The following is a 24,514-nucleotide window of genomic DNA, read 5'->3' on the forward strand; positions in this document are numbered from 1 at the left end:
ATTTAATTGTGTAGGTATGAATTTCAAATGCACCACAACGTGAACATCCAAGATCACTGTGACCATGACTCTGCCTGCTGGTGCCATGATATTGAACCTTTCTTCGTAGCGGAACTCCATTGACTCTCTCTTGTTTTCGGGCTCAAAATGGTGCACCTAGTCTCCACCACCGGTCACAATGTTGTTAAGAAACTCATCACCCCTCACACTCACAACACTAAATAAATTTTTGGCAGATATCCAGTTTCCTCTGTTTCGTGTAAAGAATGAGAATTTGAGGCTCCAGACGTGTACACAGTTTTCTGTACTCTAGTTCTGCAATGATGGCCTGTATACGCTTTCGTGGTATGTCACACATAAGAGCTGCGTCTGTGATATTTTTCTCGGATAAGTTCATCAACAAATTCCGACGAGTGTAATCGTTTTCGGTATGCTGTTGTCGATTCCGCTGTGTATCACACTCGCTGAGGTTAGCAATACTGTTTCCTACATTAAAAGCACGAACCACCCAACGCCACAAAAAAAAGTGCAAAAGTGTGCGAAATCATATGGGACTTAACTGCTAAGTTCATCAGTCCCTAAGCTTACACGCTAATTAACCTAAATTATCGGAAGGACAAACACGCACACCCATGCCCGAGGCAGGACTCGAACCTCCGCCGGGACCAGCCGCACAGTCCATGACTGCAATGCCTAAGACCGTTCGGCTAATCCCGCGCGGCCCAACGCCACACATTACTGATGTCGTCAAAGTTATCACCATACATAACGTTAATTCTGCTGTGGGTTTCAATTGAAGATACGTGTCCTGCGGTTGGAAATTCGATTACAGCACGCTGTTTCGCACGCACAGACATAGTTACGTTACAGACAGCCATGTTACAGACTACAATTCAGTGCTTTCTAGGGGCAGAGGGTTGCAGCTTGCGTTAACGAAGTGGGAAGGTCGGCCGAGTAACATCTATGACATGTAATTCCTCAGCTGATACTGAGAACAGAATAAATAATTCTGGGCATTGCTTTTCAGCGTGACCTGTACACACTCAGCACCAAATGATGAATGGCGGAGTGTACCATTGCTAGTATTTGCTTTTCCTGTTCCATCCGCAAATGCTCAGAGCATTATGTAAGGAAATGAGATTGTTGTAGGTGAGTTGTGATTGACTTCTGATATTTGGACAGCAAAATAATTGATGGCAGACAATGTAGAGAGGATCTAAAACGCAGAATAGCAATAGGAAGAAAAACGTTTCTGAATGAGAGAAATTTGTTAACATCTAATAGAAAAAGTAAGATAGTATCTTGTGGCTGTATTCGTTTCGAGCGTATCCTTGCAAGGAACTGACACGTGGATAACAAGGAGTTCAGAGAAGAAGAGAATAAAAGGACTCGGGACTTGGAGCTGCAGGAGAATGCCGTGGATGAGCTACAGGAGAATTTTGAGGATTAGATGGGTAGATCGAATACTGGACGCGAATTGGGGACGAAAGAAATTTAATGGCACAACTTGATTAAAACATCAAGGAATTAAGAATTTGGTAATCGGGGGACGTGGGAGTGTAGGATGTAAAAATTGTAGAGTGATACGAAAGCTCCAGTATGGTAGCCAGGTCCAAAGGGACGTTGAGTGTAATAGTTATGGAGCAATGAAGACGCTTATTTTTTATGTATTAGTGCGGAGACCAGCAGAGAAGGACGACGATGATGACGACGACGACGACTACGTACGCGTTGTGAGTGCGCTCGCGCTGGGAATGGAAGATTCGATCTGTGAGAGTTGCCGGCCTGTTCTAAGCGCGCCGGACTTGCGTGTGTGAGCCGGCAGTTTCTACCTGCCGCGCCTGGCACGCAGACTTGCCCGCAAAGCTAAAGTGCCCCACCACGGCAGTGAAGGGCCTCGCCCGAGCTGACGGCCGCAACTGCTCCACAACTCGCAAGTTGCCTTCGCGCCTCTTGGGGGCATATGCCGGCCACACACGCACCTCACCCACCCACTCGCCTACCCACATACATTTCGGTAACATCTTTCAGTTTTCTACGCTATCAACGTTCGCAACATATCGTGGAATCTCAGAAAATAGAGGGCGAATGCCGTAAAACTAGTGCCACTTTCGTCTCTATAACGGCTCAAGTTGCCGAAACGAGGTTTCTGGGAAATGAAAGTAGGTACAGCGGCGATTAATTTTGTTGCATGGGTAATACTGTTGGTAATTCTGTTGATAATTCTGTTGATTCTGCTTTACAACTTGACGCAGACTTCAAAATCATGATGGAAAAACAAAATGTATGGCACTGTACAAAGCTACAGTCGAATACTGCTTTGGTTCATTACTGCAGAAAAACAATGTATCAAACTGCTTATGAGAGAACAATACAGGGAACCTCCTTTGTAGTTGATAGTCTGTGGGAAATGGTCCTCCCATAGAATGGGCAACAAAATTTTACACAGGTCTGTGCAAGCGACTTGTATCACTAGCCACCTGCTCCAATGGACGAATACGCGTATATTTAATAGGATCACCACATATGCTCAATGACAATGCATGGACGGTCTTTGTTTTCGAAACATCGGAAGAGGGGAATGCAGTAATATCTTATGGAGTCCTCTTCCAGGTGACGATAGTGAAGTATTTTTACAGTTTGGTTGCACACAGTTCATAGTTTTTCTCTGTTGGATGTTGCAAAATTATGAGAGAGTGAGCGACGTTCGAGCGACAGACATTAATGCAGTCTGAGAGATGCAGATTTTCCTTGGAGTGTAGTATCTGTATGTATTTTCGAAACGCACTCCAATGCAGTAACAAAACCCTCATCGTCCTCCAGTGCCCGTATGATGTGAAGTTTTTCAAAAAAAAAATGGTTCAAATGGTTCTGAGCACTATAGGACTTAACTGCTGCGGTCATCTGTCCCCTAGAACTTAGAAATACTTAAACCTAACTAATCTAAGGACATCACACTCATCCATGCCCGAAGCAGGATTCGAACCTGCGACCGTAGCAACTGCGTGGTTCCGAACTGAAGCGCCTAGAACCGCTCGACTGCCTTTTCTACTAATATACCTCTTGTTGTTAGAGAAAGCTTCGTTTTGCGCTGGCCTTATACACTGTACATGATTGGTGGAGCTATGACAGCATGTTACCATTTCCACTGAGCAGTCAAAACATGATCCAGACCCATTAACTCACCCTGTTTCTCCACAGGATGTAGAAGCTAACAGATATAGCGTTCGCAGACTTCCATTCAGTTCTGACTTAAACTGAAATGATTACATGGACAAACAAGCACAGAGAGCTGGCACAGACGGAGGAACAGTTGCAAGATGCAGAGAGACTGTCTAAAACCATGCTGTAGTCATGCTGCATGGAGGCCTTAGCAGACAGATCTGAAAATGGTGAGTCGTTTTGAGATATGATAGTACTACGAATATGATTCACTAGTGGCTATAATCATTAAAAGACATCACGTTAGGTTCTATTGTAGATGTTTGATTGAATGAAGAGACTTGATTCCAAATCGCAGACAGCATTTCTACCAGAAGGAATATAACATCTGTTACACTATCTACATGGCATCGAGATAGAATGCATTACAAACCCTGTTTGCTAGTGAGAGACATATCTAGCAGCGGCATAACAGAGTTGCAAATATCGGCTTAATACCAGACTCCATAGACAAATCGCTTTCTAAATTATGTTGAGAGGGGTGATTTTATTACGAGCTTACGCTGCTGGTGACGTGCATCTGCACTTTTGGTCTGTTAATACAAACCCCAGCGACCACTGTCTATATTCTGTGTGGCAAAATTTGTGTGGAAGACGCAATACCATACCTCCATTTATAGTGTATGTATCGTCTTTAACATGGATGTCGTTAGCGATTCTTGTGTGTGTCTTAGAACCGTTTTTATGCAGGGTAACAGTAACATAGTGTTTTTAATAGCCGGTAGCTTATAAGAAGATTATGTGTCTCTTCCTACAACACAAAGGTGCCACTCGCAAAAAAAGAAGGGATATGTCCATCCATACAGGAATTTTCACTCTGTATTGTCCTGTGCCACTAACATTCGGATATTGGCGAAGTGCTATACTTAGTGGGGGATGTGTGGTAGGTTCACTGTGGTCAGCAGGATTGAAAAGTATGTTTTGGGGCGTAAAGTTACTCTGAGTCATGTTCGACATGAGCAAAGAAAATGACTATGCCTGGTCGTAAGAGAAGTATGGATTTGACTTGGGATGTTGTAAATTTCAACACGCCGTTAGACATCACGGTATGAGAGCTTATACACAGGAAATAATGACCATTCACAAGCAGAATATAGTTATCGACATTTCAATGTGAGTTCGTCCCAGAGCCGCAGGCGTCAGTAGGAGGTATTTCCAGTACATCTACATCTACATACATACTCCGCAATCCACCATACGGTGCGTGGCGAAGGGTACCTCATATCACAACTAAAATTTCTCTCCCTGTTCCACTCCCAAACACAACGAGGGAAAAATGACTGCCTATATGTCTCTGTACGAGCCCTAATCTCTCTTATCTTATCTTTGTGGTCTTTCCGCGAAATGTAAGTTGGCAGCAGTAAAATTGTACTGCAATCAGCCTCAAATGCTGGTTCTCTAAATTTCCTCAGTAGCGATTCACGAAAAGAATGCCTCCTTTCCTCTAGAGACTCCCATCCGAGTTCCTGAAGCATTTCAGTAACACTCGCGTGATGATCAAACCTACCAGTAACAAATCTAGCAGCCCGCCTCTGAATTGCTTCTATGTCCTCCCACAATCCGACCTGATAGGGATCCCAAATGCCCGCCCCGAATTGCTTCTATGTCCGCCCTCAATGCGACCTGATAGGGATCCCAAATGCCCGCCTCTGAATTGCTTCTATGTCCTCCCTCAACCCGACCTGATAGGGATCCCAAATGCCCGCCTCTGAATTGCTTCTATGTCCTCCCTCAATCTGACCTGATAGGGATCCCAAATGCCCGCCTCTGAATTGCTTCTATGTCCTCCCTCAATCCGACCTGATAGGGATCCCAAATGCCCGCCTCTGAATTGCTTCTATGTCCTCCCTCAATCTGACCTGATAGGGATCCCAAATGCCCGCCTCTGAATTGCTTCTATGTCCTAATTTACAGATGAACCTCATGTTTCCAAAAAGAGATATCGAAGCCCTGAAAATCGAGTTTTACAAACAAACAATATATTCTCTGCTATGTAATTGACATTGGCTTCAATATCATACCGTGAGATCCCTCTTCTTCAGCACAGACTGAGTCTTTTTGCTACCTACTTCCAGGTGGGGGAGTGAGGGAGACGACAGGAAAACTGGAGGATTTCCCAGAGGGGGAAGGATAAGCAATTTATCGATTTAATTAAACAGTTGATATCAAAAGTGTTTTTTTGTCAGCGAGGGGATTTCCCAATGCGCAGGAGGGAGGAGGGGAAAAGGTGGTTTCCCTAGAGAATCAATTACCCCAGGTAATCATAAATCATCCCCTGAGGGTCATAAATCAATTAACAGAGCAATAGGTTAAGGGGGAGAGAGGGTTATCAGTTAAAAAAGAAATAGGTTAAGCTTATAACTCCATTAATTTGCATATCAATTTGACACAAAAAATGCGCCTACACGAAGGTTTCCCTACTACTATTAATAGGTAGAATATCTATGCCAAATATAGCTGAAGCCATGGTGTTTGCATTAGCGAACTTATTTCGCGTTACATGTGGAGAAATCAGATTATGCAAAACAAAAAAGATTGGGAAAGGGATCGGTAATTTAACGCATTTTATGTAGTAGCTGAGGCTGTCTGTTACGTTACAGCAGGGCGAACATTTCTTATGTAAAATTTTAGGGTACACACTACAAAGGAGTTTTCATTAACAAGAAGTCCAGTGGTCACAATGAATCTCGAATTTGTTAACGGAGCGGCGAGTTCAACAGAATTACATCACACTGTGATATGTTTGTGAATATTGGCGTTGAAATTTTTCGCAAAAGTGGCTTAAGGATAAAAGGCAAGGCGACCGGTGGAAGCGCCACCAGTGGATCTCTTATGCCACATTCCATAGTTATGTCTAGCGAGAAGATAGGCCTACGCAGCTGAGATAAAACGTGCTTCCTCATGGCCCTACTTTAGAATATGTATGCGTGAGCTACAATTGTTGTAAACTGTGCTACAACTGCTAGCTTATCCGAAGTAGCTTACAAAAGCTATTTCAAATGCGTACACGCAGGAGCGTTTGATTTAAAAGCTTTCTGGAAATAATCAAAAAAATAACTGTCGCTCACACAAGAGCTTTCGAATGCTGTCAAAAAAGTACTCCGTGCTCTAGGGCCGATGGAACCACCATAGGAGAGGTTTTATACCAAATTTGTAGCTGAGTTAGCCTGTGTTTCAATCGTAATACAATGTAAATACCGTGAAAAAAAGCCGTGCATCTCTCTACTAAAACGGTAGCAGAAGAGATCCACAATACTAGTGACCAATTTTCTTGACACCCTTTTTTGTAGAATCTTAGAATATATTCTGAGCTAAAACGCAGTAAGGTATCTGGAACGGAGTAGTCCCCGTCACGATTACGAGCATAGATTCAGAAAACGTCAATCATGTGGAACCGAACTCGCACTTTCCTTACAGGACATCCTGAAGGTCACATGGACATCCTGAAGTCACATATTAAGGCAGGCAGAAGCAGTGTTTTGTGACTTTCGAAAACCATTTGACTGATAAATACACTCAGCGTAGCATCGTCACGATGCTATGTTGAGTGTATTTATATATTTTGACGATGCCAATTTGGTTCTATCACGTTAGGACATGGTGTAGAACAGGTCTGAAGATGGTCGTTACTGTCTGAAGCCGGTCATCGTCAAAGGAATTTATGTTGTCATCAAAGACTGGAATAAAACAATCATTTGACTGTATTGGATCACTGTTCATATTCGCGAAAATGTCGCAGCTGATGCTAAAATGGAATGATCACATAACCTGTCGTAGGTAAAGCAGGTGTCAGATTTCGGTGCATTGCTACAATACTAGAGAATTACAACCAGTGTACAGAGGAGACTGCTTATAAAACTCTCTTGTGACCCATTCTCGAATATTGCTGAAACGCGTGGGACCCCTCCGAAAAAGTAATAACAGGGAATATTATACGTATAGCGAAAAAGGTAGCACGAATGTTCACAAATGCGTCTGACTCAGGGAAAAGTGGCACAGAAATGTTGTAATAAAGCTGTAGCGGTAGCTGCTCGAAGATAGGCGTCTACTATTTCGTCAAATGGAACAGAAAGACGTCCTAGTAACTGGTACAATCGGAATTATCTTCTGCCTTGCACTTCACAATGATTTGCAAAGTGTGTATGCACGTGTTGATGTAGGAGACACTTATCTACGCAATAAAACATAGTTCCGATATCTTTGCGAAATAGAAGTGGAAGGTTTAGGTGGTTCAGCCTGTGCACGCAGTCTTGCTGCTATATGACTGAATAAAATACTGATCGGCCTCCGGCCTGCCCAGAAAATCTGACAAGAAAAACAGTAGTTTACAGAGCAGAGCAAGGAACCTAACCATCGTGAGGCTAAACCAGTTGAAGAATTCGCAGAAGGCAGACGTGGCCCACTCTGGCCACAAGTGACGCCACAGCCAGTGCAGGGGTTTTTCCATGGACGATGGCACTCGACTATGGCCAAGGAGCAGTCAGCTGGAAGTTCGTGGGTGTGTAATTGCTGTATCCTCCAGAGGACTTGGGACACAGTCTACATAGGAGAGCGCCAGATTGCAACATCAATCCTCTTGTGCGCTAGTCGCTTGGGCCCATTGTGATCCTATAAGGCGGCAGCCTAAACGAGTCATATGATGAGGCAGTGTCCTGAGGTAGTGTCTAACTAACCACAGAGTGGAACACTGTGTTGTCCCCTTCGGAACCATTCAAGTGTCATAAAGACAGGAGTGTAACTTAACAGTTGCCTTGTGCGCCCTGGTCATAACAACTTTGCCCCTGGAATGCAGGCAACTCAGTGCCCTCGTGTTAACTATGTTGCCCTGGCTCTGGTTCCGAGTGGATTTACTGTTGGTGTTAAGTGTTGTGGTTCTACACGCCTCCGTTGTTTATCTCTTCCTTGTTGTGTCGGTTGTTGTCGGTTGTCGTTGGTCTGTCGTCCTTGTGTTTACCCGGTGGTGCGTGCTCCACCACCGGCGGCTTCCCCGCCTGGCGGCTACGATCCGCATCCCAAGGCGTTCCCGTGGTTGGGTTTGGTTACTTCAAGAAGCCTACAAAATTAGAGATACGATAACCCTTAGATATTAAGCATACATTTATCTAAAGTATAAGAAGTGTATTGGTTTATGAGATGTATTCATTCTTCATAGAAGTGTAACAGAATGATATGTTCAAAAATGCGCACATTGTAGGTGACTATTGTAAACACAGGTCGACATTTACAGTAAATGAATCACATCTATGTATATGTCACCTGATATTGCCATCAGGAAGTAACGTACATGAAAGCAAATTAAAAGTAGAACTAAAGTATGTACAGAAGCTACATACAACACATTTGAAAAAGCACGGCGCGTCGTTCTAACGTATAAAAGGAATGGGCCAATTTCATAAGAGATCCTATTTTTAATGTAAGTTAATCATTCAACACGGCTTTACAATTTAGATGGGAATGTTTATATGTTTCAAAATCTTCTAAAAGGTACAATCTGTAATCCTTGTCAACTATACGCAAAATTGCCATGTTAAAATAAGTATGAAGGAGAAACAGTGTTTTTATCAGTCTTGAAATGTTCTGCACAAGTTAATCTACATGAAATCTCTCAACGTCTTTGCTGAGCCAAGTGCTCAAGAAAGCGGATGTTAAATGCCTTTCCTGTCTGTCTTAAATAAAAACTTGGACATACATTACACTGAATTTCGTATACCCCACATTCGGTACATTTATCTATGTATAAAAATAAATACTTTGAGATTATTGGTAATAAAGGACACATTGGTGTCATATTTTTTAACAAATTAGCTATACGATACGAAATGTCGGCTAGAAGTGGGATTGTAGTGTATTTCTTAAGAGGCCATTTTTATTGAGCATAGAGGAGTTTATATTATTTATGGTTTAATTTTTATAGAGTTTTTGAACAATGTTTGATTGATACCGTTTTTGACCGTTATGCAGGGTGAGGCAGCTAAGCCAAAACACCCCATGTATCTCCCTCCCCAACCGTAACATACAAAGACGCCGTTTGGACAGTGAATTGCAGGGACAGGGGCTACTTGAATACATCACATTTCATGTTTGTGATATTTTTTATTACAGAGATACGAGGCCATCTTTGGTTTTTTAAAGGAACTCTATGTTAAATTTTAGCTTAACGTGATGCGCTTAAAAAAGACGGTTTCAAATATATGTATATCATAATATTTTGGCGGATAGTTTTTGAGATACAGGTATGTTCTCGTATCGTGTTGCCCTTCGAAGCGGAGTTGTCCAATGCGACCTTTCCTGTTGTGAAGAGTACATGGTAAACGTTCCGAGTCCGTCCTTACACAAACACGCCCATTTACCCGACAATAGTGATACATACTGCGATATTTTGCGCAAAAATTAACTGATGATGTCGCGCAAATATTATTCAGTTATTTGACAACTGTTATACCATAATAGTAGACAACATACGGTATTAAAATAGTACAAGTTGTTAATGCATTTTGAGTAACAGAAATACAAATGTAAATGAGGAGGCCCTTAGTGGTCACAATTATTTCCTACGTATTTGTTTTTTTTATTTTAAAATATTTACTGTTGATCACAATACGAAGCAAATACACACAAAGATGCAAAATAAATACTGTACATGATACAAAACTTTGCTGACGCATGTGCTCAAAATGCTTCCCGTCTGCTGCAATGCACATTTGTATTCGCCGTTCGAATGATTTGTGAACGGCTGTGAGATGTCAGCGCACGCTTCGATGATACCTTGCTTCATATCGTCTGGCGTAGTTGGTATTTGAGCATACGCTTTTTGTTTGATTGCTCCCACAGAGAAAAATTAGGAGGGGTCAAATCAGGAGCCGGCCGGTGTGGACGAGCGGTTCTAAGCGCTTCAGTCCGGAACCGCGCGACCGCTGAGGTCGCAGGACCAAATCCTGCCTCGGGCATGGATGTGTGTGATGTCCTTAGGTTAGTTAGGCTTAAGTAGTTGTAAGTCTAGGAGACTGACGACCTCAGATGTTAAGTCCCATAGTGGTTGATCCCTTCAAATCAGGAGACCGGGCTGGCCACTACACTTCAGCACGTCGCCCTATCAAAAAATTCGGGAACTTTTCATTCAACAGCTCTGTAGCCACACGGGAAGAGTGAGCAGGACAGCTATCATGTTGGAACCACAAGCACTGACGTGTAGTTAGTAGTACCTCTATCAGCAAAATGGGGAGAACGTTTCACAGGAGCTGTGCATAGTTATTGTCATTTAGTATATCCCGAATGACATACGGTCCCAGAATGAGATTTCCGACGATGCCGCACCACACGTTAACACTCCACGGTAGCTTATACTGTATCTGTCAAAGCTAATGAGGGTTCCCTATTGACCAGTAATGCATATTATGCAAATTGACATTACCGTGGTGGTGAAAGTCACTTCATTAGTAAAAAGCACGCGTTAAAAATCATTGGATCATCCTGTAGGCGCTGCAAATCAAACCGACAAAATTCCTGGCGCAGTTCGAAATCCACACCGTAGAGTGACCGATGTAAAGAGAGGTGAGAAGGGTAAAATCTATGCCGGAGCAGTATACGTAGAACACTTCTCTGACTTTACCACATTCCGAGGCGCAAGAAGCTAGCGCGTAGGACGCTCACGATCTGGATACAGCTCTCCATATCGCTTTATTGCTCTAACCTCATTTATTCCGCTTTCACCATACATTAGAAGCATATCTAACTTTTGTTCGTTGGTGTACATGTCTGCTCCAAGAAACTGTGACGCAAATGAAATGTCTCATTACCCCAGCAGCACATTTATAACTTTCTCTCCAGCTACCTCGTGCGTCATCTTGCGGCGTTATCGACAAGAAGGAAGACAACGCCTTCCCTGTTAAGTTCCTCAGTGGTCAACAGGAAAGGTCGCATTGGCCAACGCCGCTTCGAAGGACGAACACGATACGTGAACATACCTGTCTCAAAAACTATTCGCCTAAATATTGTAATATACACATATTTGAAACCTTCTTTTTTTAAGTCCATCATGTTACGCTAAAATTTAACATTGGGTTCCATTAAAAAAAAGAAAAAGGGCCTCATATCTCTGTAATAGAAAATAGAATAAACATGAAATGTGATGTATTCCAGTAGCCCCTGTCCTGCAATACACTGTCCAAACGGCGTCTTTGTATCTGTTACGGTTGTGGATATACAAGGGGTGTTATGGCTTAGCTGCCTCACCATGTATATTTAAAATTATTAATTTCAGCATCAATAGTAGAATGGGTTAAGGGCATTTCAGTAATACGATGGATCATAGTGTGAACGAACGCTAATCTGCGCTTAAAGGGTTGTGAGACGTTACCTGGGGGGGGGGGGGGGGGGGGGGGAGGGGTCCACAGGGGGCCAAACCGCCCAATAACCCTGGGTTCGGTGTGGGGCGGCGGAGGGGTGAAGTGGACAGAGGTAGTCGTCGTGGGGTTGCGGACCACTGCGGCTGTGGCGGGGACGGAGCCTCTCCGTCGTTTCTAGGTCCCCGGTTAACAAACAATACATTACGTTGATTTTCTACTTGATATTTAAATTTAATTTCAGCGTGGTAACCGTCCAGTCACTCACTAAGTGATTTGACGTCCTTGACGTCTACTTTTGATATAGTGATGGTACCCTCAACGTACGTCTGTAGAAAGAAATGATGTCGACTGGACCAATACAGATTAGTCTGGTCTTACGGAATGGCCGCGAGGTTCGAGGCGCCATGTCACGGATTGCGCGGCCCTTCCCACCGGAGGTTCGAGTCCTCCCTCGGGCATGATGTGTGTGTTCTTAGCATAAGTTAGTTTAAATATTGTGTAATTCTAGGGACCGATGATCTTAGCAGTTTGGTCTCTTAGGAACTCACACACATTTGAACACCTTGTTGAAATTAAGTTTCTGTAATCCAGTTCTTAAACATTAAATAAATGTATAGCCGAATCTGAAGACTTATAATATCCCTAATTTCTTAGGCTTCTGAAAATAAATGAATTCACCAAAACAGGTAAAGAGAAGTAAAAAGTATTGAAAGTAATCTGTTTGTATGTTGACAGCGCTATAGACGATGTTCATATCGCTGACAGCACTCTGCGCCCTCGGCGAGAGATTCTGTGGTTGGACGGACTAGCAGTCAGGGAGTGGATACGGAAGTATGTGGACATGATATTCTCAGTGGAGACTCTGTGCTGGTAGGACATACACTGTAAAATGAGATGAAATGTGGTGTTTATAAGAAAATATGCAAGGAAATGTATGATGATGGATGTTGTTGATAATGTGTGTATATAATTTTTGGAACTGGATGTCACATGGATAAGGTAAAATTTTCTCTTCAACAAAATCTTTCTTTTGCTCTCCTAGTACTCAGAGTCTATAGTGGTTAGAATCTTTTTATTTTGTTGGCTGTTGTGGCTATTTTCTGTAATTGCTGTAGTTCGTTTATGAAGATTTTCTGTGAGGTAAGTTACTTATGAAAAAGAATGGGGTTTCTACTATCGGAATTCGTAATTAAAATGAGTAGGCAATTAACAAGAGCTGAAGGTAGTTTCATATTTCATTAATTGCATATTTTTTGGATTTGTCTTATTTTTAAGATTTCTTGTAAGTCAGGGCAGTTCTTTTGTGTTAATTATTGGTAGTCACGGTGTAAAAGTATAGCAGTCAGATTTAGTTGGGCTTGTATATTGTGGGTAATAAATGAATAGGTTAAGTTTGGGTTGTCTTTGTCAGGGAAAATTCTGTAGATCAGTGTTTAATAAAAAAACAAACAAAAAAAACAAAAAATGAAGAGGTAAAAAAAAGGCTCTGAGCACTATGCGACTTAACTTCTGAGGTCATCAATCGCCTAGAACTTAGAACTTATTAAACCTAACTAACCTTAGGACATCACACACATCCATTCCCGAGGCAGGATTCGAACTTGCGACCGTAGCGGTCGCTCGGTACCAGACTGTAGTGCTTAGAACCGCATGGCCACTCCGGCGGGCAAGTGAAGAGGTAGTTTCGATATTTCGAAGTGATGGCTGAATTTTATTCTGAAATTATTCTCTATCGTTAGAAAAGAAACTTCCTTGTACACTGAAAGTGGTCACTCACTCAGAATCTCTACTGTCTCGAATCACTCACTCACACACACACACACCCACACACACACACACAAATGTACTCGCAGACCGCTACCGTACGCAGCGCCACCGAACGCGGATACTGCGGTAATGGCAGTTTGGGACTTTTACGAGCGCCATTCGAGTTCCGTATATCGCGGTTTATGTCGCGCCGAGCGAGGAAACCTCTGCTGCAGAACCAGCACAGGATTGCGCGTCTCCATGTCCAGAACAGAGCTCCGAAAAATAAACGCACCGGATGCGATACTTTGTTATCGAATATGCAATCTGGGGCTACACATGTATGTTTCGCAAGCGGCTTAAGCCGCCCTCAGACCGGGCGACTCAGCTAACGATGACGTGTAGCTGCATGCATTTCGTGACGTCATCTCCTTTTTCCACGCCGAGAAACCATTTCGTCACGTGAGAAACGCAATAAGTTCTGCAATATCTCAGCAATGTGCCACGTAAAGTAGAACCAATAAGAATCAAGAACGCTCTCTATGTCACAAGTGGAACTTGTAAGACGCCATCTTGTGTCTGTTGTTTTCCGATGAAGACCATATTCGGTGGTTTTAAAAACTAGCACCGTTGTGCTGTTTCTATGTAGCAGCGTGTGAGGATGTCTCAAATAATGGGTCAGTACTGGTATGCTTCGTTGCAATAAAATGAAACAGAACGTCATATTTGTGGTTAAAGAGTTTTCATATTTAGTTATTTTCGTGTTACGTATAACTCGGGTTTTAGGGCAACGGTACATTGGAGATTCAGCAAGATCACTTCATTCTTGATAAGATTTGTTGCAACTAAATACCAAAAAGTAACACATCTCATCATAATATGAAATACAAGATCATTTATTGCTGGTTTTCAGCGCAGCGTAGTTCGTAGAGGCGCTGTGTTAGGAAACGATTTGTAGCTGGTTCGCATCCGACTGTATCAAGTTTTTTTCACTTTCACGATTTCTATATGGTTCTGGGACTTTCGTATCAAGTTAATAAAAATAATTTGTGTAATACACCGTGTTATCTATATATATCGTTGTTTAACGTTGTTATGAAAAATCTCGAAAAGTACTTCACCGATTTATTTCAAATTTTAGACGATCCTGTAATCAAAGTTTCGACGGACAAAGAATACACATTTGTAATGTATAAATATATATATATATATTAAAATATAGAGAAGGGAATGTTGTTACTAAAGACGTCGAAACATTTTTCACCAATTTATTTCAAATATTTACACGACGCTCTGGATGAGTTCTTCGCCCATTTTCTTCGAATATTTAGATGATACTCTAAAAAAACATCGGCAGAGGCATAGGCTACAAATTTTACTAAACAAGTATTTCAAGTTTTCTAGTAAAATCAGCTGTGAGAAAAAATACTGAGCTATGATGAGGTGTGTTGTGAAAATATGCGGTTTCGTTTTATCTCTCGCAGTCAGTTTTAATTTTCATAGCCGGGCATGTAAACCTTTAGACATATTTTACTTTGACATATTCTGGTGTCCAAAATTACAGCAAAAAAGGAAATTTTCTGAGGTTGCTTTTATTTCAACAGAAAACGATGAAAACAGTTGATAGTAAAGTAGAAACAATGTAAGGAACACAGAACGCAAACAACTCCAACACGTATAACGGTAGAGAAAAATGTCCTTGGTTTTTTCCCACTTAACGGATCTGCACATACATTCTGGCAACTGGCTGATGTGCTCAGCCTGGGGCGTTACCACCTCTGGCACCAAAACAGGCCCGACAACGATGGGGCATGCTGTGAATGATGTCATCAGTCTCCTGTTGAGGCAGTAACTCCCATTATCCTGCAGAGCTGCTCGCAGCTCTTGGAGGGTGGTTGGTGGATGCTGGCGTGATGCAACCCGTCTCCCTAGTGCATCCCAGACATGCCATATGGGATTCAAGTCGGGAGAGCGAGTAGGCCACGCGATGCGTGCAGTCTCTTGCGTTCCCAAGAAAATGTCGAACTCCTCGTCCATCAATGCGAAGTCAGGGCCCACACACTTCTCAGCAACCAACATCTCAACACATGAGGTCGCAAGATCTCGGCGCGATACCTTACAGCAGTCAAACCTTACCAATTCACCCGTACAATTTCATGAACACGAGTTCGAGTGGTCAACATAATCCCTGCCCACACCATTAAGGATCCTCCTAGATACCGTTCTCTTTCCACAATGTTTGGATCCCGAAATCGTGTTCCACTTGCCCTTCAAGTGCTAATACGTCGAGAATCACTCACCAGACAAAATCGGGGCTCATCTGCGAAAAGAGCATTGGTCCACCGTTCGACCGTCCAGGTGACATGTTGATAACTCCATTTTAAACGTTCCCTTCTGTAATGACGCATCAGAAGTACACGGCTACTCTGCCGAAGCCTTCTGTACATCGTTTGTCTCGATACAGCACGCCCAGTGGATGCTGCGAAGTTAGATGCCAGTTGCCGTGCAGTACTAAGGCGCTACCGTCGTGTCCTTATGGCCAAATAATGGTCCTGTCTTTTTGAAAACACACGTCAGCGGCCCTTCCCTTTTATTCTGGATACTGTTCGGTCTCTCTAAAAATTGTCGCCATATCCGAGAAACAACAGAAGGATTCACGTTAAACCTTGGGGCCGCATCAACCTGCTGCTTCCATTCCTCCTATGGCCCTCCACGGCAGAGTGTCTGGTAGGCGTTTTCTTTGTGCCATACTGCACCATCTATGACCGTATACACAGAGATTGTGGATATGGGACTACCCGGGAACTACATCGTTTGACAGGTGCCCTGACGTCACCGTGACGTGGTTTCCCATTGTCCGGAAAGCCACATTCCGTGCAAAACACGACTGTACAAACATCTGTTAACATTTTGTATGATTATAGCGTGAATTAGACAGAACACGGGGAAATAGCTGTTTGTTGCTTTCATTTTGGATATATACTAACCGATAAGCCAAAAATACAACTACATCGACATCCAAACTCTGTAAAACAAATGTGAAGTGCATAGCTGAGGGCACTTCCCACCGTGTCAGTTAGTAGGGCTTCATCCATTCACGTGTGGAGCACGGGTGAATCCTTTTTAAACGATCTCTGTGTGTGCTGTAATCCACTTTTATCCTCGTGATCGCTATGGGAGCGATTAGAACGCTTGTTGCATAGCTAGACTTATTAAAAGCTTTGTACGTAGCTACCCATCGACGTTTGTCTTTAAGCGTGTGCCAATTCAGTTTCTTCGGCAGCTTCGTGACATTCTTCCTTATCACAAGCCTGAGACCACTGGTACGGCCTCCGTTTTATTCGTTTAATATCCTCTGTTAGTTCTATATGGTATGGGTCACATACACTTTAGTAAATTCTGGGACGATTCACGTGTTATGCAGGCAGTCTCCTTTGTAGACAGATTACATTTCCCCAGTATTCTACCAATGAACCGCAATCTGCCAACCGCATTACGTAAGATCGAGCGTAAGTGATTGTTCCCTTTCATGTCACAACAAATTGTTACACCCAGCTAACAGTGGATTGGTCGATTCTGTGACTCACTGATTTTGTAGTCAAAGGATAATGCGTGTTTTCGTTCTGCGAAGTGCACAATTTTATATTTCAGAACATTTAAACTACGTTGCCAATATTTGCACCACTTTGAGATCTTTTCATGATCTGACTGAACTACATCACCTGTGAAAAATCCGAGGATAGTATTAACGTTGTCTGTTATGTCGTTAACATGGGTCCCAACACAAGTTACTGGGCTACGGCCAAAGCTTGAGTTACATCTGTCGACGAATCTCCATCCTAAATCATCATATGGGAAAAGTGTGAGTTTGGTTTCAGATGATTTTTTTTTCCTGGAATTCATGCTGCCTGGCATTGAGGTTGTCATTTTGTTCGAAATACTTTGTTACATTTGACTACAAAATCTGTTGTAAGATTCTACAACATATAGCTTTCGAGGATACATAAGGCAGTTTTGTGGACCGCAAGGACACTGAAAGACAGTTCTGTGAATCAGTTTTGCTACCCTTCTGCATATGGACGTGACGTGTGCTTTCTTCCATCCACTGGCATGGTTTTCGTTCGAGTGGTCCTTGGTCTGCGGCAGATTGCTGTTAAACGAGGGGCTAACTCAGGAGCATATCTGCTACGGATTCCGTCAGACCGTGCAACTTTGTTCAGTTTCAATGGCGGTAACTGTTATGCAATGCCACTGACAACAACGAGCATTTCAGCGACATTTGCGGCGGTCGGAGATTAATTTGCGACAGTTCCACTGGGTTTTCCTCTGTAAAGGAACACTCGAATCGTTCAGCATTTTTGCTTTAGCTTTGCTACCGTCAGTTTCACTTCCTGTACGGTGGTACAGCCCACGAGTGTCTGGACAGTAATTTCGGTATCACTAATGCGCTCCGTCTTCAGGCCACAAGGGGCCCATCGAGACCGTCCGACCGCCGTGTCATCCTCAGATGAGGATGCGGGTAGGAGGGCCGTGTGGTCAGCACACCGCTCTCCCGGTCGTTACGATGGTTTTCTTTGACCAGAGCCACTACTATTCGGTCGAGTAGGTCCTCACTTGGCATCACGAGGCTGAGTGCACCCCGAAAAATGGCAACAGCGCATGGCGGCCCACATGGTCACCCATCCAAGTGCCGGCCACGCCCGACAGCGCTTAACTTCGGTGATCTGACGGGAACCGGTGTATCCACTGCAGCAAGACCGTTGCCTCGGTATCGCTGACAGCCTTTAAAAATTACCAGAATCTCTGCTGGTTTTTGAGAGATATTTAAATAGAATTCTGCTGCGGTAGTCTCTAAAGTTGTCACAAATTACCCACTCAAAGCCAAACGCGTTTCATTTTATTATTCAGTTGTCTCTGTTGTTTGGAAGTTCTTATATGATGACTGTATACCATGGAGGTTCCTCCCATCATGAACTGTTCTACTATGCACATATCTTTTCGTTGCATGATCAACTATTCTCTTAAACCTGAGACATAGCTCTTGAACATGCTCCTGTCAAGAGCTAAATATTTCGAGTTCAAATATGACAGTATTGTCTCTTTATCTAGTTTGACGAGCATACAATCCTTTCAATTTGTTGCAGTTGCCTTCTGTTGCATTGTTGTTGCTGTTGCTGTATGGTCATGGTCCTTGATCCAGTTTCATACGGATATCCTCATAGAAATCAGGTCTCTCTGTTCCTATTAGAGGGTTGGGTTGTTTTGGGGAAGAGACCAAACAGCGAGGTCATCGGTATCATCGGATTAGGGAAGAATGGGGAAGGAAGTAGGCCGTGCCCTTTCAAAGGAACCATCCCAACATTTGCCTGGAGCGATTTAGGGAAATCACGCAAAACCTAAATCAGGATGGCCGGACGCGGGATTGAACCGTCGTCCCCCCGAATGCGAGTCCAGTGTCTACTCACTGCGCCACCTCGCTCGGTCTGTTCCTATTAGATCCAGTGTATGTCCATCATGGGCGAGGGGGAGGGAGGGGGCAGAAAGGTAGGTTTTAGAGGACATTTAGTAATGTTTCGTAGGATGTCTTCTCATGCCCACCTCTAACAAAACTGCAATCATCCACACTGATTCTAAGATCATTAAAGTCTCCTCCTAGGCTTACAGTATGGCCAGGGAACTTACACACAAGCGAACTGAGCTTACTCTATAGCTTTTGGTTATCGATAGAAGTATCCAGTTATCACGTTATGCCCACTCTCAGTACTGAGGTTTGGACAAACCGTCTAGCATTCCTCTTCAGTTTCCACCTCGGCGGATTTTAGTTTGCCTACTGAGATAAATTCACCACTTTCATTTCACATTGGTCTAGTCTTTCGATATACGCTTATATTTTCCACAAAAACTTTACTGTTGTCATTCTCACGCATGAACCAGTTTTATTCACCTAGTATCATGCGAGCTGCATTGCTGTTTAGGGGTTCTTCAAACTCTGGCACTTTGGTGCGAAAACTTTGACAATCAACCACAAGGATTTAGGACTTGAATAACGCCGCTTCTAAAGGGAATTTCTATGGACGTTACACTGATACTTGCGAGTCTGATCACAGGAAAAACTTGAATCTTTGTATCGGTGATATGTTACTGGAAAAATGCACTCATATGTAACTTCCTGGCAGATTAAAACTGTGTGCCCGACCGAGACTCGAACTCGGGACCTTTGCCTTTCGCGGGCAAGTGCTCTACCATCTGAGCAACCGAAGCACGACTCACGCCCGTTACTCACAGCTTTACTTCTGCCAGTATCCCGTCTCCTACCTTCCAAACTTTACAGAAGCTCTTCTGCGAACCTTGCAGAACTAGCACTCCTGTAAGAAAGGATATAGTGGAGACATGGCGTAGCCACGGCCTGGGGGATGTTTCCAGAAAAATTCTGAAAAATGCACTCAGTTTACAATGGAGACCGCTTAAGAAACTGGTGCCAGCCCTCCTGGAGTATTACTTAAATTTATGGGACCCGTGCAACGTAGGAGTAACAGGGGACGCGTTTTCTTTCTATCTTTCTCTATCTATGACCCTCTCCCTTGAATAAGCGAAAAGGAATGGCAGTTAGCACTTTCCGAACAAAACACTGGGCAGCCGTGTTGCCGGGTGCAGTAGCAGCTGGCAGGTGAGTTCCCTGGAGATAGGGGGGGAAGGCGACAAGGCGACCTGTTGCTCGTGGAGCAAGTAGCGGCCGGAGCTCACTCACCTCGGCTCATTCGTCCACCCGTGCCCCCGCCTTCTAGGCTCTTCGCAGCACGCATATAGAGATTGTGGCGAGACACCGGAAAAGTCGATATTCTGTACAGGAAAACATCGACATGTACATTTAAAACAAAACAAAAAAACGCGCCACAAGACAATCATCCTGGGACGCAAATGGGTAACTGTGACCTGCACGAATGGAAAAACAACTTATAACAATTTCATGGATAAATGGATGGTGTTTCAAGAGAAAGCGCGCGTCAACAACGCGTTGGTTCATCTCGGGCCCTTGTTGTTGTTGTGGTCTTCTGTCCTGAGGTTGGTTTGATGGTTCAAAAATGGTTCAATGGCTCTGAACACTATGGGACTCAACTTCTGAGGTCATCAGTCCCCTAGAACTGAGAAATACTTGAACTAACCTAAGAACATCAAACACATCCATGCCCGACGCAGGATTCGAACCTACATCCTTCTGAATCTGCGTACTGTATTCTTGGTCTCTCTCTACGATTTTTAACATCCACGCTGCCCTCCAATACTAAATTAGTGATCCCTTGATGCCTCAGGACATGTCCTACCAACCGATCCCTTCTTGTAATTACTCTTCTCCCCAATTCTTTTCAGTACCTCCTCGTTAGTTACGTGATCTACCCATCTGATCTCCAACATTCTTCTGTAGCACCACATTTTGAAAGCTTCTATTCTGTTCTTGTCCAAACTATTTATCGTCCACGTTTCACTTCCATACATGGCTACACTCCATACAAATACTTTCAGAAACTACTTCCTGACACTTAAATCTATACTCGATGTTAACAAATTTCTCTTCTTCAGAAACGCTTTCTTTGCCATTGCCAGTCTACATTTTATATCCTCTCTACTTCGACCACAAAGTTTTTATTTCTTCTCCATGGATTTTAATACCTACTCCAAATTTTTCTTTTGTTTCCTTTACTGCTTGCTCAATATACAGATTGAGTAAGATCGGGGAGCGCCTATAACCCTGTCTCACTCCCTTTCCAACCGATGCTTCCCTGCTTATAAAACGGCCATCTGGTTTCTGTACAAATTGTAAATAGCCTTTCGCTCCCTTTATTTTACCCCTGCCACCTTCATTATTTGAAAGAGAGTATTCCAATCAACATTGTAAAAAGCTTTCTCTAAGCCTACAAATGCTAGAAACGTAGTCTTGCCTTTCCTTAATCTACTTTTTAAGATAAGTCGTAGGGTCAGTATTGCCTCACGTGTCCCAACATTTCTACGCAATTCAAACTGATCTTCCCCAAAATCGGCTTCTATCAGTTTTTCCATTCGTCTGTAAAGAATTTGCGTTAGTATCTTGCAGCTGTGGCTTAGTAAACTGATAGTTCGGTAATTTTCACACCTGCTTTCTTTGGGATTGGAATCATTACATTCTTATTGAAGTCTGAGGGTATTTCTCCAGCCTCTGACATCTTGCTCACCAGATGGTAAAGTTGTTTCGACTCAGGCTACAACCCTATGCGAGCCGTTATTCGTCTTGTCACTGACGGACAGAATAGTTAGATGTCCTCTTGCCCAATTGGTGCTTTAGAGCGTCAAAATATTGAGCCTATCGTGGCCGGGGACGGGGGGGGGGGGGGGGGGGGGGGGAGAGGAAGCTGCTCATAATGCTCCGAACATTCTCCAGTGGAGACTTACAAAATGGCTCTGAACACTATCGGGCCTAACTTCTGAGGTCATCAGTCCCATAGATCTTGGAACCTCTTAAACCTAACTAACCTAAGAACATCACACATATCCATGCCCGAGGCAGGATTCGAACCGGCGACCGTAGCAGTCGCACGGTTCCGGACTGCGCGCCTAGAACCGCGAGACCACCACGGCCGGCGGCACAGCACAGCAGTCGGTCGACCATATTCTGCGCCCCGTTTTGTTGCCCTTCATGGTACGCCATCCTGGGCTTACATGTCAGCAAGATAATGCCCGCCCATATGCGGTGACAGTTTCTGCTGCTTGTCTTTGTTCTTGTCAAACCCTATCTTGACCAGCAAGGTAACCGGATCTCCTCCCAATTGAGACGTTTTCAACATTACGGGCAAGGCTCTCGAAACAAATCGGGATTTTGACGACTTTTTTTTGTTTCTTTTTGTCATCAGTCTACTGACTGGTTTGATGCGGCCCGCCACGAATTCCTTTCCTGTGCTAACCTCTTCATCTCAGAGTAGCACTTGCAACCTACGTCCTCAATTATTTGCTTGATGTATTCCAATCTCTGTCTTCCTCTACAGTTTTTGCGTTCTACAGCTCCCTTCCCCTTATCAGTGTTTTCCACATATTCCCTTACTCTCCGATTCTGCGTAGAACCTCCTCATTCCTTACCTTATCAGTCCACCTAATTTTCAATATTCGTCTATAGCACCACATCTCAAATGCTTCGATTCTCTTCTGTTCCGGTTTTCCCACAGTCCATGTTTCACTACCATACAATGCTGTACTCCAGACGTACATCCTCAGAAATTTCTTCCTCAAATTAAGGCCGGTATTTGATATTAGTAGACTTCTCTTGGCCAGGAATGCCTTTTTTGCCATAGCCAGTCTGCTTTGATGTCTTCCTTGCTCCGTCCGTCATTGGTTATTTTACTGCCTAGGTAGCAGAATTCCTTAACTTCACTGACATCGTGACCATCAATCCAGATGTTAAGTTTCTCGCTGTTCTCATTTCTACTACTCCTATTACCTTCGTCTTTCTCCGATTTACTCTCAAACCATACTGTGTACTCATTAGACTGTCATTCCGTTCAGCAGATCATTTAATTCTTCTTCACTTTCACTCAGGATAGCAATGTCATCAGCGAATCGTATCATTGATATCCTTTCACCTTGTATTTTAATTGCACTCCTGAACCTTTCTTTTATTTCCATCATTGCTTCCTCGATGTACAGATTGAAGAGTAGGGGCGAAAGGCTACAGCCTTGTCTTACTCCCTTCTTAATACGAGCACTTCGTTCTTGATCGTCCACTCTTATTATTCCCTCTTGGTTGTTGTACATATTGTATATGACCCGTCTCTCCCTATAGCTTACCCCTACTTTTTTCAGAATCTCGAACAGCTTGCACCATTTTATATTGTCGAACGCTTTTTCCAGTTCGACAAATCCTATGAACGTGTCTTGATTTTTTTTTAGCCTTGCTTCCATTATTAGCCGTAACGTCAGAATTGCCTCTCTCGTGCCTTTAGTTTTCCTAAAGTCAAACTGATCGTCACCTAGCGCATTCTCAATTTTCTTTTCCATTCTTCTGTATATTATTCTTGTAAGCAGCTTCGATGCATGAGCTGTCAAGCTGATTGTGCGATAATTCTCGCACTTGTCAGGTCTTGCCGTCTTCGGAATTGTGTGGATGATGGTTTTCCGAAAGTCAGATGGTATGTCGCCAGACTCATATATTCTACACACCAATTTGAATAGTCGTTTTGTTGCCACTTCCCCTAATGATTTTAGGAATTCTGATGAATGTTATCTATTCCTTCTGCCTTATTTGACCGTAAGTCCTCCAAAGCTCTTTTAAATTCCGATTCTAATACTGGATCCCCTATCTCTTCTAAATCGACTCCTGTTTCTTCTTCTATCACATCAGACAAATCTTCACCCTCATAGAGGCTTTCAATGTATTCTTTCCACCTATCTGCTCTCTCCTCTGCATTTAACAGTGGAATTCCCGTTGCACTCTTAATGTTACCACCGTTGCTTTTAATGTCACCAAAGGTTGTTTTGACTTTCCTGTATGCTGAGTCTGTCCTTCCGACAACCACATCTTTTTCGATGTCTTCACATTTTTCCTGCAGCCATTTCGTCTTAGCTTCCCTGCATTTCCTATTTACTTCATTCCTCAGCGACTTGTATTTCTGTATTCCTGATTTTCCCGGAACATGTTTGTACTTCCTCCTTTCATCAATCCACTGAAGTATTTCTTCTGTTACCCATGGTTTCTTCGCAGATACCTTCTTTGTACCTATGTTTTCCTTCCCAACTTCTGTGATGGCCCTTTTTAGAGACGTCCATTCGTCTTCAACTATGTTGCCTTCTGCGCTATTCCTTATTGCTGTATCTATAGCGTTAGAGAACTTCAAACGGATCTAGTCATTCCTTAGAACTTCCGTATCCCACTTCTTTGCGTATTGATTCTTCCTGACTAATGTCTTGAACTTCAGCCTACTCTTCATCACTACTATATTGTGATCTGAGTCTATATCTGCTCCTGGGTACGCCTTACAATCCAGTATCTGATTTCGGTATCGTTGTCTGACCATGATGTAATCTAATTGAAATCTTCCCGTATCTCCCGGTGTTTTCCAAGTATACCTCCTCCTCTTGTGATTCTTGAACAGGGTATTCGCTATTACTAGCTGAAACTTGTTACAGTATTCAATTAGTCTTTCTCCTCTTTCGTTCCTTTTCCCAAGCCCATATTCTCC

The 24,514-nt window shown here is 43.3% G+C and overlaps 1 pseudogene; it reads right to left on the reverse strand.

Moving 5' to 3' along the window:
- Positions 1 to 17,960: 17,960 nt before the first annotated feature.
- LOC126285670 (5S ribosomal RNA) lies at positions 17,961 to 18,078 on the reverse strand (annotated as a pseudogene).
- Between the last annotated feature and the right edge of the window lie 6,436 nt (positions 18,079 to 24,514).

The sequence above is a fragment of the Schistocerca gregaria genome, chromosome 8 (genome assembly GCF_023897955.1).
Source record: "Schistocerca gregaria isolate iqSchGreg1 chromosome 8, iqSchGreg1.2, whole genome shotgun sequence".
NCBI lineage: Eukaryota > Metazoa > Arthropoda > Insecta > Orthoptera > Acrididae > Schistocerca > Schistocerca gregaria.